Raw genomic sequence first — 15,669 nt, 5'->3', positions numbered from 1 at the left:
CAGGAGAATGGCAGAGACCAAGCGGGATGAGGGTTTTATAGGACTATGATATCTCAGGGGATGGCTACCTGCAGATTGGCTGGCTGCACGTCATTATGGGTGATCTCGCCTTACCGGGCTTCTTATTTTCACTTTGTCACACATGCAGACACCATTTTAGCAAAACCTGATTTGTTACCACGAAGCGCGAGGAAATTCGGAATTGTTGCAAATCATAGTTTTCCTGAACTCTGGACCAAATTCGAATGCTTTGCTTCGCTCAACACTACTTATGACTGTCATCTTGACTGTTGCTGGTGTTGACACGATAAAATATAAAAAGAACATAATACAATAAAAAGATAGAGAGAAATTTAGTCAGAAACAGAAACCAATTCTACTTTGCTACAAGCCTGAGAAACGAAACTAAACGTCTCCCCTGTGATGCAGCACGCCTCCTTTCCAGCACAATATATCAGACGGCAGAGAGCTGAGGCACACATTGGCCGTCAGAAGGAGCAGACCTGACAGCTTTCAGCGTAATAGCTGCTTGGATACGTCAGGTAAGTGCAAGCCACCTTGTTTTGCATAATACTTGGACAACCCCTTCTGAAATACTGATTGTCAGGGTTTTTATGCTGCCTGATGAGTTCGGGTGAAGACGTATAAGATCTGCACGAGTTTGAGTTTGGATTTATGTGCTTTTCTGTACAATATTTACACCAAAATCCAACATTTTCTAATTTTCTAGTTTCACACAAATGTATTTTCTTTCTGTGTCTGCTCCTTTTTTTTTTTTAGGACCGTATGCGGAACCATTCATTTCAATGGGTCTGCAAAAAACGGAAGTTACTCCGTGTGCATTCCATTTCTGTATGTCCGTATTTCCGTTCCGCAAAAAAATAGAACATGTCCTATTATTGTCCACATTATGGACAAGGATAGGACTGTTCTATTAGGGGCCGCGGTGTGCATCACGGTTTAGCTTTCCGTTCTTCTGATCCGTCAGAAGAGAGAGAATAAAAAAAAAAAAAAAAAAAGATCCTGTTGCATCAGTTAGGGCTCATTCACACGACTGTGGTTTTGGTCAGCATCGGAGCCGCATGCGGCTCGTGTGCGGACCTATTCACTTCAATGGGGCCGCAAAAGATGCGGACAGCACTCTGTGTATAATGGGCCTCCTGTTCCGCTCCGCAAACTACGGATGGCACACGGGCAGTGTCCGTGTTTTGTGGATCAGCAATTTACGGACCGCAAAACACAACATGGCCGTGTGAACAAGCCCTTATGCATAAGATTGCATAGGATCTGTTTTTTACAGGATCCAGTAAAAAAACGGATCCTGTTGCATCAGTAGTCATTTGTTTGAGCCATTTCCATCTGAGATCCGTTTTTTTTTAAACGGAAACAAAAGTACTGCATGCAGGACTTTTCTCTCGTCTAAAAAAAACGCATCTCAGATGGAAATGGCGGAAACGGATGACTACTGATGAAACAGGTTCCTTTTTTTTTACTGGATCCAGTTTTTTTTCTCTCTCTCTCTTCTTCAGACGGATCAGAAGAACTGAAAGCTAAACGGTGATGTGAATGCACCCCAAAACCGCTAACATAACTGACATGCTGCAGATTTGGAAATCCGCAATGCAGGTCAATTTCTGCACGGAAAAATCTGCAAAGTGTACATAAGATTTGTGTGATCTCATATACTTTGCTGGTACTGTGCTTTTTACCATAAATGTATTAGGCTACTTTCACACGAGCGCTTTGGCTTTCCGTTTGTGAGATCCATTCAGGGCTCTGACAAGCGGTCCAAAAAAACAGATCAGTTTTGCCCTAATGCATTCAGAATGGAAAAGGATCCGCTCAGAACGCATCAGTTCCATCTCCATTCCGCTTCGGAGGCAGACACCAAAATGCTGCTTGCAGCGTTTTTGTGTCTGTCTAACAAAACTGAGCCAGACGGATCCGTCCCCATCGACTTACATTATGTGTCAGGACGGATCAGTTTGGCTCAGTTTTGTCAGACAGACACCAAAACGATGCAGGCAGCGTTTTGGTGTCTGCCTCCAAAGCGGACCAAAGCGTTTTCTATGACACAATCTGGCACAATGGTGTTCAAGACGGATCCGTCGTGGCTATGTCAAAGATAATACAAACAGATCCGTTCTGAACGGATGCATGCGGTTGTATTATCTGAACGGATCCGTCTGTGCAGATCCATGACGGATCCGCACCAAACGCGAGTGTGAAAGTAGCCTAAAATTTATAATATGAGTCGTTACGGATGCAGTATATTTAGGGTTGCGACCTTTTCCCCCAAAAAAATACCACCCAAGTTGACACAGATCAAAATTTTTTTTTTTTTTTTTTTTTGGGGGGGGGGGGGGGGGGGCTTAACTAAAGTGGTATTTGACACCAGTGGTTTGTGCATACTTGATGTTTTGTGCCTATACCTACTGTATTTTAGTGCGGCCCTTTGTGCCATGCAGCCCTATGCAGGAGCCCAGCTTGCCTTAGTTTGCTATATAAAACTAAATGAACATGATTGTTTCTTGGCGACAGTCATTCAGAGAAATGTCTTTTCTGACTGTCAGATATAAAGAAATAAATAGATTCCTTTCTAGTGGTAATTGTTATGTCTATTACTGTAGCACATGGATAAGCAACCTCCGGCACTCCAGGTGTTGTGAAACTACATCTCCCATCATGCACACATGCTTGGCTGTTCTCTGAACTCTCACAGAAGTGAAAGGAGCATGCTGGGAGTTGTAGTTTCACAACAGCTGGAGTGCCGGAGGTTGCTGATCCCTGCTGTAGCATGTAATCAGTATTGCTAGAGAAGTGCTTTAAATATTGTGTAGTAAAGATAGGATATGGACACGAAAAACAGTGTAAGGGCTCATACACACGACCGTATGTGTTTTGCGGTCCCCAAAAAACGGATCCGCCAAAAATATGAATGACGTCCGTGTGCATTCCGGAACAGAACAGCTGGCCCCTAATACAACATCCTATCCTTGTCCAAAATGCAGACATTAATAGGATATGTTCTATTTTTTTTTTTTTTTGAGGAACGGAACAACGGAAACGGAATGCACACGGAGTAACTTCGTTTTTTTTTTGCGGACCCATTGAAATAAATGGTTCCACCTACGGTATGCAAAAAAAAAAAGGAAAGGACATGGAAAGAAAATACGTTTGTGTGCCTGAGCCCTAAAGCTGGTTTCACATCACCATTTAATTTTCCATTCTTCTGATCCACCAGAAGAACAGGGGAAAGCGTTTTTTAGAAGGGAAAAAAAAGTCTCAGACAAAAATGGATAAAATGGATGCAAAATGTGCATAGAGCATGCAGAGGATCCATTTTTTTAACTGAATCCTGTTTCTTTTTTGTGTTCTTCTGATGTATCTGACGAATGGAAAATGAAACGGTGATGTGAATCCAGCCTAAAACTTTATTGATGTTTGTATGTGGGGGTACAAGTATTTGGTGTGACTTATTTGATGCCAGGATCTTGATACTTGTAAACGTCTGGGTCATACAAAATCACAGGTCTAATTGAGAATCAATGTAACCCTCAAAGCATACTAATCATTTTCTAATGTAAGTGTTCAAAGTGTCTCTTGTCACTGGCTGACCAAGGTTCAAATTCGTCAACTTGTGCAACCATAGATCCTTCCTCTGCTTCTTTCTACTTTGGCCCCCTAATTCCATGCTCGTGATCACTCCACTTTCTCCCCAATCACCATCTGAGCAGCGCTATTGCCAAAGATAGGAGGAACCATAGACAAGAGCAGACAAAAATTAAAACAGGACACATTGGGTAGAATATCACTCCCAGTATCTCCTCCCAATTCACAATCAATCTATTAACATCCTATATTAAAGAAGCACTCTGCAGTGTTAATCTCACTGTATTTCATGTATTATGTGCATGTACCACATAAGGTTGTATACAGGGCCGTCTTTAATATTGATTGGACCCTGGGCAAAAATTTACTTGGGCCCCCTGGATCCCACCCTCCCACACCCTAGCATGCAATCACGCCCTCCACCACAACACACACACAAAACATCCACACATCTGGTAGAGTCCAGTGAATGACTGTAAATACTTCCAGTTCTGAAGACTCCAGCGGCTCAGGATCAGTGCTCTGGGCAGCTGGGCTCAGGCTGGAAGTGGGCACCGCTCTGCAGGAAGAAAACCGGGGCTCGGCTCACCCTCACCCTAGCGTTACAGTGCACCCCAGCACCCCACAGTATGAAGTATAGCACCCTATAGTATACAGCACCACACAGTATGCAGTATAGCACCTTATAGTATACAGCATCACACAGTATGCAGTATAGCACCCCACACTATACAGTACCCCACAGTATATAGTAGAGCAGTATAGCAGCGCACAGTATACAGCACCCCACAGTATACAACACCTCAGTATACAGTAGAGCAGTATAGCACCTCACTGTATACAGCACCCCAAACTATACATGATACAGCCCCCCACAATATACAGTACAGCACTCCACAATATACAGCACCCACAGTATACAGCCCCCCACAGTATACAGTACAGCAGTATAGCACTCCACAATATACAGCACCCACAGTATACAGCCCCCACAGTATACAGTACAGCAGTATAGCACTCCACAATATACAGCACCCACAGTATACAGCCCCCCACAGTATACAGTACAGCAGTATAGCACTCCACAATATACAGCACCCACAGTATACAGCCCCCACACTATACAGTACAGCAGTATAGCACTCCACAATATACAGCACCCACAGTATACAGCCCCCCACAGTATACAGGCCCCCACAGTATACAGCCCCTCACAATATACAGGCCTCCACACTATACAGCACCCCACTATACAGTAGTTTACAGTATATTAGCATAACAGCCCCTGTCACCTTTTTCTGATGTAATCTTAACAAAAAAAAGCTCCACAGTAAAGGCAAACTTCTACAGCAACACTCCTGGTAGAAAGGACCTTGATGACCTCATAGCCATGTGACCAGTAATATTGCTAGGTTACTGGTCACATGGTGATGATGTCATGTAAGGTCCTAGAGAATCACAGCTCTCACAGTACGCTGCCTGGAGTGCCGGCAGGCATGGCAGCACCCCCTGTGTAGCTGACAGCCTAACACCCGGGGCAGTGGCTAGCAGGGCTCAAGAGGCAGCTGCCTTGGGCCCCCCAGGAGCAACTGGGCCCGGGGCAGCTGCCCCTTTTGCCCCTTGTTAAAGACGGCCCTGGTTGTATAGGGAGGGAAGGTGCCATGTGGCTAGACAGGGCAGCCTCCACCCTTCCTCTGGAGTTTATGGCTGTCTGATGTGGAGAAAACACCTCAGAGCAGCAAGGAGCAGCTCAAGTAGGGAGATCCAATTCCCCTACAGACTACCAGCAGTTGATGTACCCGCCCTTCAAGGGAGAAGATCTACAGAAGGTTTAGCTGACACAAAGGGATTGCAGACCACTTTAGCAAGGAAGCTAATTGCCACTCATCTGGCTATAGATTCCTTTACATGTAGAGTGGTCACTTGGTTCACCCCTAAAATCTGGAAACTGCAGCCATGCCCAGGACACAACTAAGTCACGACCTCGATTTAGCAAAGCCACACACCCCGTTGCCAAAGGGAAAAAAAAAGTATGGGAAGATCATCAGGTGACCTACAGGTGCTTCTCTCCCCCTCCGTCAGCCATAGAGTAACTGGTCTGCTGGGCTCTAGTGACTGACTGGGGGTGAGAGAAGACTGGAAGTCAGTCAGTTTGTGTTGGGAGCTCACGCTCAGATAGCACAAAGCTACTGTATGAGAGTGAGCTAATGAAAAGGAGGATATCCTTGCGTCCGTCCAGGCCCTATGTATATATATATATATATATATATATATATATATATATGTATAAATGTTATGATACAGAAAGTGCCCCTTTAGGGTGGACAAAGGAGAGATTGAGCAGTCTGATTGTAAGAGAGAGAAGTTAGCCTCCATATACAAAGTTTTGAAATTACTTGAGTTGAATGTGAAGACTGCATTTCATGTGAGTAGTGCTTGTGTCGATGACCTGCTAACCGGCCTTAGTAAAGTACTGTGGATCTGTTACACCAAAACCAGTCTTGTCATAATACCAAACAGATAAGTGCCTGGTGTGGAAACCAGAATGAAACAAATGTGGAGGTGACAGTAGGACCTGGTCTTAGTGCTGCAGTTCTGCAAAACATTGACCCAGTGGGCCATGAAAGACATTTACTGTCCCTGCCTATAACAGCTGCTCCAGGTGTCCATGGTGTCGTACATCTTGCTGCACAATGGGATTTGCAAGGAACATCCCACATTCTCCACCTCGTGAGGCAGGTATGGCATTTTGGGAGAAATAATTTCAGCTAGGTATCTTCCAGCGAGGCTGATCACACACATCAGCTCCCTAAAGGCAGAAGACTCTACTAAATGGTATAGCAGAGATGGAACCACCAGCAACTTGGCCAGGTGGGAGAGGTATTCCCATCTCACCACTTTCATCTCCTGCTGTCGACTTTTTCTCTTCCTTGTTCTCCAGCTCTGAAGCAATGTTGGCGGTACTTTTCCATTTTCATCACATGATATGGGCACGCTCGATGCTACTACAGAAACTAGTAATGGCAGTACTGTATGAGATGCTATAACGGTTATGAAAAGAAGGGCTTTGCATGTGTAGTTTGGAGGAGGTATGGAGAAGTGATGCTGCACATCACCAGCATTATCTGCAGCCCAAGCAGCGTCCATTTCAGTGCTTATGGATGTGACAGCTCAGGAGACCTGAGCAGAAGGAATGCTTCAGACTTAGCCTACTTTCACATTAGTGTTTTTGTGGATCCGTCATGGATCAGCAAAAACGCTTCTGTTACAATAATACAACCGCATGCATCCGTCATGAACGGATCAGGTTGTATTATGTATTCTATAGCCATGACGGATCCGTCATGAACACCATTTAAAGTCATTAGGGGACGGATCCATTTTCTATTGTGTCAGAGAAAATGGATCCCTTCTAATTGACTTACATTGTGGATCTGTCTTGCTCCGCACCTCGTGGCAAACAGAAAAACGCGTTTTGGTGTCCGCCTCCAGAGCAGAATGGTGACTGAACGGAGGAAAACTGATGCATTCTGAGCGGATCCTTTTCTATTCAGAATGCATTAGGGCAAAACTGATCCGTTTTGGACCGCTTGTGAGAGCCCATGACGGATCTCAGAAACGGAAAGCTAAAACGCTAGTGTCAAAGCAGTGGCAACTCTAGAAACAATATATGGAGGGGGGGCACATAAGATACCACAGTCAAAAATGGGGGGGGGGGGGCACTAATAATTTTCACCACTTAATCATACTACGGAAAAAAACCTAAATAAGTATATATAAATAAGATTACAAAATACAAGAGTATTGCGGTATGCAGGGATACCTTTTTATTGTACTAACCTAATATTTACAAGACAAGCTTTCAAGAGTTTTTCTTTCTTCCTCGGTATTGCTTCAGACCTGAGAAAGAGAGAAACACTCTCCAAAACTTTTCTTTATAGTTTAACCCCTTAGGGACTTAGGGCGTACCCCCTGGATCTCACAGGCCGGAAGCTGTATGAGTAATACACACAGTATTACTCATACAGCCAATGAATTCCAATACAGAAGTATTGGAATGCATTAGAAAGGGGATTAGACTCCCAAAAGTTCAAATCCCAAAGTGGGACAAAAAATAAAGTGAAAAAAAATTAAAAAAAGAAAGTTATCCCCCTCAAAAATTTTACCTTTTCATTTTCCCCAAATAAAGTTAAAAAAAATTGGTAAAAAATAGGGGGAAAAAAAGTATACATATTAGGTATCGCCGTGTCCATATCGACCGGCTCTATAAACATATCACATGACCTAACCCCTCAGATGAACACCGTAAAAAATACAAACTGTGCTAAATAAACCTTTTTTTTTGTCACCTTAAATCACAAAAAGTACAACAGCAAGCGATCAAAAAGGCGTTTGCCCACCAAAATAGTACCAATCTAACCGTCACCTCATCCCTCAAAAAATGAGCCCCTACCTGAGACAATCGCCCAAAAAATAAAAAAAATATGGCTCAGAATATGGAGACACTAAAACATAATTTTTTTTTGTTTTAAAAAAGCTGTTATTGTGTAAAACTTAAATAAAAAAAAGTATACATATTAGGTATCGCCGCATCCGTATCGACCGGCTCTACAAAAATATCACATGACCTAACCACTGAGATGAACACAGTAAAAAATAAAAAATAAAAACTGTGCTAAATAAACAATTTTTGGTCACCTTACATCACAAAAAGTGTAATAGCAAGCGATCAAAAAGTCATATGCACCCCAAAATAGTGCCAATCCAACCATCATCTCATCCCGCAAAAAATGAGACCTGACCTAAGATAATCGCCCAAAAACTGAAAAAACTATGGCTTTCAGAATATGGAGACACTAAAACATGATTTATTTTTAGTTTCAAAAATATTATTGTGTAAAACTTACATAAATAAAAAAGTATACATAATAGGTATCGCCGCGTCCGTATCGACCGGCTCTATAAAAATATCACATGACCTAACCCCTGAGATGATCACCGTAAAAAATAAAAACTGTGCTAAATAAACTATTTTTTGTCACCTTACATCACAAAAAGTGTAATAGCAAGCGATCAAAAAGTCACACGCACCCGAAAATAGTGCCAATAAAACCATCATCTCATCCAGCAAAAACCATACCGTACACAAAGTAATCGCCCAAAAACTGAAAAAAATATGGCTCTCAGACTATGGAAACACTAACCCTGGGTTCACACCTGAGCGTTTTACAGCGCGTTCAAACGCGCTGTAAAACGCTTAACACATGAAAACCAATGATTCCCTATGGGAAGGGTTCACACCTGGGCGTTTTACAGCGCGTACGAACGCGCTGTAAAACGCCCGACGCTCAAACAAGTACTTGAGCTTCTTTGGGGCGTTTTGACGCGCGTTTGTGGCCATAGGACACTGCAGTCAATGACACAAACGCGCGTCAAACGCGCGTTTACTATTACAAAAAACGCGCATAAAAACGCGCGACAAAAACGCGCATAGAAACGCGCGTTTGAGAAACGCCTAGGTGTGAACCCAGGGTAAAACATGATTTTTTTGCTTCAAAAATGAAATCATTGTGTAAAACTTACATAAATAAAAAAAAGTATACATATTAGGTATCGCAGCGTCCGTGACAACCTGGTCTATAAAAATATCACATGATCTAACCTGTCAGACGAATGTTGTAAATAACAAAAAAATTAAAAACGGTGCCAAAACAGCTATTTCTTGTTACCGTGCCTCACAAAAAGTGTAATATAGAGCAACCAAAAATCATATGTACCCTAAACTAGTACCAACAATACTACCACCCTATCCCGTAATTTCTAAAATGGGGTCACTTTTCTGGAGTTTCTACTTTAGGGGTGCATCAGGTGGGCTTCAAATGGGACATCGTGTCAAAAAAAACCAGTCCAGCAAAAGCTGCCTTTCAAAAACTGTATGGAATTCTTTTCCTTCTGCGCCCTGCCGTGTGCCCGTACAGCGGTTTACGACCATATATGGGGTGTTTCTGTAAACTACAGAATCAGGGCCATAAATATTGAGTTTAGTTTGGCTGTTACCCCTTGCTTTGTAACTGGAAAAAAATTATTAAAATGGAAAATCTGCCAAAAAAGTGAAATTTTGAAATTGTATCTCTATTTTCCATTAATTCTTGTGGAACACCTAAAGGGTTAACGACGTTTGTAAAAATCAGTTTTGAATAACTTGAGGGGTGTAGTTTCTTAGATGGGGTCACTTTTTGGAGTTTCTACTCTAGGGGTGCATCAGGGGGGCTTGAAATGGAAAATGGTGTCAAAAAAACCAGTCCAGCAAAACCTGCCTTCCAAAAACCATATGGCATTCCTTTCCTTCTGCGCCCTGCCGTGTGCCCGTACAGCGGTGTACGACCACATATGGGGTGTTTCTGTAAACTACAGAATCAGGGCCATAAATATTGAGTTTGGTTTGGCTGTTAACCCTTGCTTTGTAACTGGAAAAAAATTATTAAAATGGAAAATCTGCCAAAAAAGATACATTTTGAAATTGTATCTCTATTTTCCATTAATTCTTGTGGAACACCTAAAGGGTTAACAAAGTTTGTAAAAATCAGTTTTGAATACCTTGAGGGGTGTAGTTTATAGAATGGGGTCACTTTGCCTCGCAAAGTGACTTCAGACCTGAACTGGTCCCTAAAAATGGGTTTTTGAAAATTTCTGAAAAATTTCAAGATTTGCTTCTAAACTTCTAAGCCTTGTAACATCCCCAAAAAATAAAATATCCTTCCCAAAATGATCCAAACATGAAGTAGATATGGGGAATGTAAAGTAATAACTATTTTTGGAGGTGTTACTATGTATTATAGAAGTAGAGAAATGTAAACTTGGAAATTTAAATAGTTTTACAAATTTTGGGTAAATTTGGTATTTTTTTATAAATAAAAAAGATTTTTTTTTTACTTCATTTTACCATGTGATGAAAAATCAATCTCTAAATGACCTGGATAAGTTTAAGCGTTTTAAAGTTATCAGCACTTAAAGTGACACTGGTCAGATATGCAAAAAATGGCCACGTCCAGAAGGTGAATAAGGGCCGAGTCCTTAAGGGGTTAAAGCAGTTTCAGCAAACACCAGGGCTGTGTAAATAATCCCATATGTTAAACATGTCACTAAGGCCGAATGCACACGGCTGTGTTCCGCGTCCGTAAGCGGGCCATGGTATGCCGGCCTGAATTCCTGCTGACAGCAGGAGTGCACGGCGTCATTGGTTGCTATTACGCCGTGCGCTTCATGCCACCGCTGCACTACAGTAATACACTCGCATGATCTATACGAGTGTATTACTGTAGTGCAGCGGCGGCATGAAGCGCACGGAGTCATAGCAACCAATGACGTTGTGCGCTCCTGCTGTCAGCAGGAATCCAGGCCGGCATACCACGGACCGCTCACGGCCACGGAACACGGCCGTGTGCATTCGTCCTTAAGAAGACCAATGAACAGAAGTTCGCAGGCTTATTCACAAAAGGGTGAAGAAGAGTTTGGAGAAGGGAACAATCTAAGACCAGTGATGGTAAGTTCGCAGTGTTCGCCAGCGAACACATGCGGGCTGCCATCTTTAGTAAGGTAGACTCACCCGTCCGGCGATGCACGGGTAAGCCCTTACCTGTGCCTGTGCCGCGAGCCGGTCTGAAATCAAATGCGTTCACCGGGAGCAGGCAGTTCCGAGAACAGCCCGATGAAGGCCCCCGGTGGCTGTTCTCGGAACTGCTTGCTCCCGGTGACCGCATTTGATTTCAGACTGGCTTGCAGCACAGGCACAGGTAAGGGCTTACCTGTGCATCGCCGGACGGGTGAGTCTACCTTACTAAAGATGGCAGCCCGCATCTGTTCGCTGGCGAACACTGCGAACTGACCATCACTGTCTAGGACAACATAACTTTTTTTCAAATCAGTTATGTTGTCCTATATTGTTCACTTCTCCTGACTTCTCTAAACTCTTCATCCTTTTGTGAAATAACCCTGTGGGTGTTGTTGGTGACTGCAACTAATGCTACTTATTCTGCTTGTAACGCAGAATGCGGCGGTCAGGGGTGCGTGTAATGCGTAGTGTGGCGGTCAGGGGTGCGTGTAACTCGGGGTGCGCTGGTCAGGGGTGCTTGTAACACAAGGTGCACTAGTCAGGGGTGCATGCAACGCAGGGGGTGCTGGTCAGGGGTGCATGTAATGCAGGGTGCGCTGGTCAGGGGTACATGTAATTCAGGGTGCGCTGGTCAGGGGTGCATGTAACGCAGGGGGCGCTGGTCAGGCATGAATGTAACACAGGGGGCGCTGGTTAGGGGTGCATGTAATGCAGAGGGCGCTGGTCAGGGGTGTGTGTAATGCAGGGGGCACTTGTCAGGGGTGCGTGTAACTCAGGGTGCGCTGGTCAGGGGTGCTTGTAGCGCAAGTCAAGGGTGCATGTAAGGCAGGGGGCACTGGTCAGGAGTGCATGTAACGCAGTGGCGCTGGTCAGGGGTGCATGTAACGCAGGGGGTGCTGGTCAGACATGAATGTAACACAGGAGGCGCTGGTCAGGGGTGCATGTAATGCAGAGGGCGCTGGTCAGGGGTGTGTGTAATGCAGGGGGCACTTGTCAGGGGTGCGTGTAACTCAGGGTGCGCTGGTCAGGGGTGCTTGTAGCGCAAGTCAAGGGTGCATGTAAGGCAGGGGGCGCTGGTCAGGAGTGCATGTAACGCAGGGGCGCTGGTCAGGGGTGCATGTAACGCAGGGGCGCTGGTCAGGGGTGCATGTAACGCAGGGGGAGCTGGTCAGGGGTGCATCGCAGATAGAAAAGATACTTACAGTTCTGATATGCTCTGTCCTTGTGCCTTCTTCCTCTAGGCGTGTTGGCAGGGGGAGGGGCACCCAACAATGTTCCCTGCTCTGTATTTGTCCTGAGTGCCACTGTTGCTATTACTGCCACCACTTTGGCTAGAGATGTCACTATTATCACTACCATCAACACAGCTATGCCGCCCCTTCCCACCTCCTCATGGCAGTATAAACGCTGATTGCTCTCACACCTCATAAACAGAGACACTCTTGACTATCTTCTGTAGCTTGTGGTGGGTTTTTGTTACCTTATTTTGGAAAAAAGAAGACGCCCAACTAGGATGATGCAGTGAAAACAAAGAGGGTGGAACTGAAAGACTTATCTGGGGTTGCAAGCAGGAGCAGGATGAATGCTGTGACCTCTGGCTGCAAAGCACAGTGTCAGACTCAGAGGTAGCCTCTACATTGTCCTGCTGTGACTGAGAAGAGAAGTGAGCCATCCAGTCCACAATCTCATCATCTTTGTCCTCAATAATAATGTTGCAAAATGTATTTGAACTATGCAAATTGCGTTTAATATCACTGGTTCAAAAATGACATTTTTATACTATGAAACATAGGATTACTTTTGGATGATGGTGTTCTGATCTGAAGAATGAGGGTCACGGGTTAAAGGGTAAAGAGTCGGTTTAGGAAATGTGATAAGACTACCTAAAAAGCTAAGGAAGTTGGTATTTAACCTGGTTGTCCGCTGCATTGCATTCTGGAAAGCTGGTGCAGCTAATGAAAAGTCTTGAAGATGGGAATGAGAGGATGAATTATGGAGGATGTTAATCCGTTGGCAGAACGGAGTTCGGGAGTAGGATGGTAAACAGAAATGAGGGAGGATATGTATCTTCTCTGCTTCTTAAAGCAGATTTGGGGTAATTAATAATAGAGTGAGACACAGTTATAATTGCACTTGCTCAGTATTTCCTCTGAGAAGCAGAGAAGATGCTGTTTCAGAAGCAGCCGACTCATCATACCAGGAATTCCTCGCACACACAAAGGAGCAGGATTGAGCAAGTGAGACACAGAAAGGCTGCTCAATAGAAACAGTAGGTGGTGCCAGTCTCATAGTATTCTTAGAATAACTACAAATATAAGCATTTCTTTAAATACTTGTAATACAAGAAAGTTTATTATAATGTGCTGGATTTAGCTTTAACCACCTCAGCTCCCCTAGCTTAAACCCCCTTAATGACCAGACCACTTTTTACAATTCAAGGTTTATTGCTTGGTTATACAACTTACCACCCAAATGAATTTTACCTCCTTTTCTTCTCACTAATAGAGCTTTCATTGGGTGGTATTTCATTGCTGCTGACATTTTTACTTTTTTTGTTATTAATTGAAATTGACCGCAATTTTTGCAAAAAAATGACATTTTTCACTTACACTTGTAAAATTTTTCAAATAAAACTACATTTCTATATACATTTTTCTCTAAATTTTTTGTTCTACATGTCTTTGATAAAAAAAAATGCAATAAGTGTATATTTACTGGTTTGGGTAAAAGTTATAGTGTTTACAAACACTATAGTGTTATAGTGTTTACAAAAATCCTGAAAGTACTCATTGGAATTTGGGCCCCTTTGCGCACCTAGGCTGCAAAAAAGTGTCATACATGTGGTATCGCTGTACTCAGGAGAAGTAGGGCAATGTGTCTTTTTACATATACCCATGCTGGGTGAGAGAAATATCTCTCTAAAAGACAACTTTTCCCTTTTTTTATACAAAGTTGTCATTTGACAGAGATATTTCTCTCACCCAGCATGGGTATATGTAAAAAGACACCCCAAAACACATTGCCCTACTTCTCCTGAGTACGGCGTTACCACATGTGTGACACTTTTTTGCAGCCAAGATGCGCAAAGGGGCCCAAATTCCAATGAGTACTTTCAGGATTTCACAGGGCATTTTTACGCATTTGGATTCCAAACTACTTCTCACGCTTAAGGGCCCCTAAAATGCCAGGGCATTATAAATACCCCACAAGTGACCCCATTTTGGAAAGAAGACACCCCAAGGTATTCTGTGAGGGGCATGGCGAGTTCCTCCAAAAAAATTTGGGGCACAAGTTAGCGGAAAATGATTTATTTATTTATATTTTTTATTTTATTACAAAGTCTCATATTCCACTAACTTGTGACAAAAAATAAAACTTTACATGAACTCACCATGCCCCTCACGGAATACCTTGGGGTGTCTTCTTTCCAAAATGGGGTCACTTGTGGGGTATTTATACTGCCCCAGCATTTTAGGGGCCATTAAGCATGAGAAGTAGTTTGGAATCCAAATGCGTAAAAAATGCCCTGTGAAATCCTCAAGATACTTAATCGATTTTGGGCCCCTTTGTGCACCTAGGCTGCAAAAAAGTGTCACACATGTGGTATCGCCGTACTCAGGAGAAGTAGGGCAATGTGTTTTAGGGTGTCTTTTTACATATACCCATGCTGGGTGAGAGAAATCTCTCTAAAAGTCAACTTTTCCCATTTTTATTATATATTCTCTCACCCAGCATGGGTATATGTAAAAAGACACCCCAAAACACATTTCCCTACTTCTCCTGAGTACGGCGATACCACATGCGCTTGTGTAGTGATTGCACAGTGATAAAAAAAAAATAGTCACTGTGGCGGGGCGGGCGTGGGTGAACGCACGTGTGGGCGATCGATCAGGCCTGATCGGGCAAACACTGCGTTTTGGGTGGAGGGCGAACTAAGGTGATACTAATACTATTTATAGATCTGACTGTGATCAGTAGTTCTGATCCCTTACAGATACTATAAAAGTACCAATGCTGATTAGCGATACGCTAATCAGCGAATCAGTAACTGCGGTGCGGTGGGCTAGGCGCTAACCACCTAACAAAGGGGCCTAAACTATCCTAAAACCTAACAGTCAATACTGGTGAAAAAAGTGACAGTTTACACTGATCACTTTTTTCCCTTTCACTAGTGATTGACAGGGGAGATCAAGGGGTTAATTGGGGTGATGGGGGGTGATCTAGGGCTAAATGTAAGGTGTTTTGTGCACTTACAGTTTATCTGTGCTCTCTGCTGGGACCAACCGACGAAAAAGAACCACCAGAGAGCACAGAAGCCATTTAAAGAGGACCTTTCACTACTTTAAAAACTAAAAACTAACTATATCAGAGGGCAGAGCGGCGCCCAGGGGTCCCCCTGCACTTACTAGTATGTCTGGGCGCAGCTCCGTTCGCCCGGTATAGGC

General features: G+C 43.5%; 1 protein-coding gene across 4 annotated transcripts in view; it reads left to right on the top strand.

The window, feature by feature from the left end:
* Positions 1–475: 475 nt before the first annotated feature.
* Positions 476–15,669, top strand: part of DDX60 (DExD/H-box helicase 60) — a 646,547-nt gene continuing 631,353 nt past the window's right edge. For all 4 annotated transcript variants that reach the window (XR_006390268.1, XM_044296988.1, XM_044296981.1 and 1 more), the window contains exon 1: positions 476–542. The gene's annotated coding sequence lies outside the window, so the exon portion shown is untranslated. The remainder of the gene's footprint in view (positions 543–15,669) is intronic.

This window comes from Bufo gargarizans, chromosome 1 (assembly GCF_014858855.1).
Source record: "Bufo gargarizans isolate SCDJY-AF-19 chromosome 1, ASM1485885v1, whole genome shotgun sequence".
NCBI classification, from domain to species: domain Eukaryota; kingdom Metazoa; phylum Chordata; class Amphibia; order Anura; family Bufonidae; genus Bufo; species Bufo gargarizans.
This window is presented reverse-complemented; position numbering and strand designations above follow the sequence as displayed.